Genomic DNA, 4,968 nt, shown 5'->3' with positions numbered 1-4,968 from the left:
ATATATATATATATAAAATACCCGATACTTCAATACTGAAATTGCTACTAACTTTAACTATTTTACCATTTCTGCAGCGAGCTAATTTTCGTAATATTTGGCATTTTCTAGTAATACTATTATAACATTAAGGACGCTAATTATATGAACCTATTTTATTGTTCTACAAATCCTAATATTCTACAAATCTATACCTAATTGTTATTAAGGTTTTTTATCTGTGATTTTAAATATATTTGCCATATTTTTATATAGATTGGTATCTGGAAAAATCTTTTTTCACGCTGCAACGCTTGGGCAGTGGCTGTCAGCGTCACACACAACGTAAAAAAGCATCCTTCAGCGTGTGTGTAGAACACAGCACTGGGGAGAGCAGCAGCTACATGGAGCTTGAAGATGACGTAGCATTAAGAGCGACATCGGTAGCGAGTAGTATGAAAGCCCGAAAATCTGCATAGGCAGGTTGAATAGCATGGTGGATGGGTCAAAAAACACGGGACTTTCACCCAAGAGGCCGGGATTTGCGTCCTGCATGTCACGTTTCCTAAACCCAACTGTCCCGTTCTTGTCCCACGTGTCATAGAAACGTATCTATTTATAAGCCCACCCATGACCTTTTCCTTAACCCGTGTCAAAGTGCGTTTATATATGACAATAAAGGAGACTTTTAACGTCAATAACAACCCCAAAAACACCTGACCAAGCATCCATATTTTACAGGATGGGAATGTGTGGCCCAGCCATATTGACTGATTCGGTTATCACAGAATTGTGATGGATTATGTAGCCTACTGTATTGTAGTATTCTTATTAAATGAATTTGTCAGTGCCCTCTAATGGACTAACTATGCAATGGCAAGACTGTTGCTAAATTACTTCAAACATACTATATGTGTTCTTTATTTCTGTACCGCAGTTTGTTACTCAGTGGCATGAAGATAAAATAATAACCATTACTGAAATCAGCTGATAATATCAAATCTTGTAATTACTGCACAAGAAAAGACCAGGTATTTTAATTGTGTTCTCTTCTATGCTGTAAACTACCTCCTTTCGACCTTCTGCTGCCGTTTCTGCTCATTGCACAGTTGTATGTTTAATATTGTGTAGTGTTTGTGTGTTGTATGTTTAATGTTTGTCAACATGTAGTGCCATGGTTGTTTTAATATTCTGGCAAAGCCAAAGACATATTTCCTACAAGGTGGACAATAATGTCTAATCAAATTGTTATCTGTTCAAATTGAAATATAGAACAGGGTATAAACATTACTTTAGTACTTAACCAGTAGAAGAAGCTATGTCCTTTTAACCTTCCTTCCAAGATGAGGAGAATAACTCCTCCAGCTAATTAAGTATTCTCTTTTTTGGGGATATTTATTCATTTCCTTTAGCCAATAATACTGCTCTCAATCCTTATGTCCCTCACCCTGTTATCCAGTGCCCACAATTTCACATTAAATGAATAAACAATTCTTCCACAGAATCTGTTGACCTCCGCTGCTCGACTGTCATTAAAACAATGGATGTACCTCAGAGACAGACAACAATGAAACAGCACTTAACCATCTGCTCATTTCAACTGACAGGATGTTATGATACAATAGAGCTCATTACGCCATACATTGCATTACCATCAACTCCACTGAGGTTTAACTTACAGGTGAAACAGTGCGGATAAATTAGATCTGCTGGTGCATAATGATATCATCTCAACTTAATAAGGAGAAGAAAGCTGCAGTTCTTAACATGCATCATCAGCAGAATCGTAGTTAATGCAGCAGAGGCAGATGGGTGAAATAACAGTAATCGCTGGTGGGAAAATTTGCTTTTGGACATTGTTAATACCAGCAACCATAGCAACCTCATTAAGCCTCAACTGCACCTACACTACAGTCATTACAGTGTCCTTATTATACAATATATGCATGATGTTTTCTTATTTCTTTTCATACAAGTATGCAAAGTTTGCCAGTGTATGTGTCCTATGAGTACAGTCATCTGTGTTCAGCCCGTTAAGCTCTCTCCCGTGTGGTGAAATTGTTATCACAGGTAACCTCGTCGAGTCACAGCCCTGTGCTTTGAGCCCGGTGCTGAGCAGGAGGCTCAGCATGGGATGAACTCCCCGCAGAGCTTAACTGTCACGGCCACTGCTCTTATAGGTTCAATTGGGTTTTCGGTTTGATGGAAATAAAGGCCGTGTAAACGACAAACAACTCTTTCTTTCTTTCTTTTTTACTGGCAGCTGCTAATGGAAAGGGCTGGAGGTGGCACTTGATGTTGCATAGCAACAATAGTAAAAGGTAATAACCTTGCAATGTTTTTTCATAAATCTGAAGGATTAAACATCCAACAGGCCGGCTAAAACTAACAAAGTATTGGGTGAGTCTATAACATTCATATAAATGCTACAAAGACATATAAGGAGGTCCTTATTTGACTTGATTAAAATTTAAAATGACTTCACTGTCCTCATTCTTTTCTCTTAATCTATCTCTTATCAACATTTTTCTACTTTCATATTTTTCCATTATCTGAACATTTCCAAGATCAGACATCACAGTGTCTGTAGTATAAAATCATAGCAAAACAACGATAAAAAGGACAACAAATACCTTCATCCATCATTTGCATATGCCCATATACTGTACATCAGAGAGTACATCAGAGAAGGTGCCCACGTAGTACAATGTATAACAGTGATCAATGACAAGAAGGACAGCTATGGAATACACCTATTTAAGCTCAAGTGGTGTTTAACAGCTTTAACAGATAGGGGGACAAAGGAATGTTTGTTGTGTACTGTCTGTACTGTCTGCCTGAGGGTAGGAGCTGATACTCATGGAGGAGATCATGAGTTGGTTCTGAGATGATGAGTTGATTACGGTTTGTTTAAATATATTCTCAAGACCGGGATGTTGATGGACTCCCATGATTTTCATGGCTGTCTGTATCCCTGCACCTGTCTCCACACATGTCAAGCACTGCAATTGAGAGGCCAAAAGAAACAGGACAAAACTGACATGAGCCCAATTGTACAAGGCAGAAAAGTAGGAGAGGGAAGTAAAAGGTAAAAACCACGGCGAGTATAGGGATTTTAAAAAATGATGATATGGTTGTAGATTTGGTAAGAGGTGTTGTTGTTTCAGCTTTGTGTGAATCCTTTTAACCTGATTCTTCACTCTTGAATGTAGTCCATGTGCCAGGCAGCGTGATAGATGGCACACATGTAGATGAAACATTTCTCTCTGGTGTCTGTTTAACTGACCTCCTAACTTTTTCAGCATTTGTCAGCTTGTCTGCCTACAGATGGAAAGGCTGAGTCATATTTTTGTTGGATTCATTTCCAGCTCCAATAAAAGGCCACAGTGCATCTCTGAGCTGCTTGTGCTTGCTAAGTATGGGTTTATCCAGACAAGAGACAAAAAAGCAAAGGCAAAATTAGAGTTGGACTTGGCTTTTATATGGAAAACTATACGCATCATCTTTTTACATTATAGCACTATTCAGGAAGCTAAACATCAACTATTAATGAATTATATGTAATTCTGAATTATATATATATATATATATATACACACATACAAATACATACATATATACACACATACATATACACATACACATATATACACATGTACATACACATATACACATTTATACACACATATACACACACACACACACATATATATATATATATACACATATATACATTTATACACATATATATACACATATATATACATATACACACATACATATATACACATATACACACATATATATACACACACACACACACACACACATATATATATACATATACACACACACATATATACATATATACACACATAACACACCACACATATATACACACACATATTTACATATACACACAAAAACCACACACACAATATATACACACACACTTACATATAATACACACACACACACACACACACACACACACATATACACACACACACACATATACATACACACACACACCCACACACACACACACACACACACACACAACACCACACACACACACACACACACACACACACACCATAAAATTATGTTTCTTTGCCGTCTTGTCTGTATTTGATAGCTGACATATAAAAGCAGACAGGAAACATGGGGCGAAAGATCACTCCCTGACGCGAGGAGATTTGGGTTATGCATTTGCCCATATGTCCATAACACTAAACCACCAGGACGTCCCGTTATCATTACATTAAAATATCTAGAATGTGTTTTGTGGGCACCCAGATAGCTCAGTTGGTAGAGCAGGTGCACATATATAGAGGTTTACTCCTCGACGCAGCAGTTTGTCTCTGACACACACACACACACACACACACACACACACACACACACACACACACACACACGTAGAGCATATACACATACAAGAAAAAAAGAAAACCTCACACACGCCTCTACATCCTTTGCACCTATTTTCAGTTCTGTGGCATGCCCTTGACTGCTGTACTGCCTCTTCAAGTTCTATTGATTTTTTCTATTCAATTCTACCCAAATCACCTTTATCTATATCTACATCTGTGATCGTTTCCTGTCATGTCTCTCTCAGCAACGGCCTACCTGGTGAGGACAAAACAATACAAACACTTTACAATACAACATAAAAATGACAACTGTTATTTTCTTATGCCAGGTGACATAATAACAGAAAGAGTGCTTTTGAAAACAGCATCACAAAGTACAGCCTCATAAATTATCAAAGTTAACAACCATTTCAATCAATTATCAACTTCTTTCTGACAAAGTGGCAACAGAAACTTAAAATAATTCTCTACTGATGATCAACCACAATCATTATAGCTGGACTGATAAAATCCAATGTACCTTGTGATTACAGAAATACAGAGCATAACTTTGAATCTGATGCAACGTTGATGTTTGGAGAACACACTTCTTCAACTTTATATATATATATAT

At 37.4% G+C, this 4,968-nt stretch overlaps 1 protein-coding gene across 3 annotated transcripts in view; it reads right to left on the bottom strand.

The window, feature by feature from the left end:
* The window catches only part of kcnab1a (potassium voltage-gated channel subfamily A regulatory beta subunit 1a), a 113,169-nt gene that overhangs the window by 30,322 nt on the left and 77,879 nt on the right, over window positions 1-4,968 (bottom strand). The gene's annotated exons all lie outside the window — the stretch shown is intronic.

This window comes from Etheostoma spectabile, chromosome 3 (genome assembly GCF_008692095.1).
Source record: "Etheostoma spectabile isolate EspeVRDwgs_2016 chromosome 3, UIUC_Espe_1.0, whole genome shotgun sequence".
NCBI lineage: Eukaryota > Metazoa > Chordata > Actinopteri > Perciformes > Percidae > Etheostoma > Etheostoma spectabile.
The sequence above is the reverse complement of the archived record's forward strand: the minus strand, read 5'-3'. Positions and strand labels throughout refer to the sequence as shown.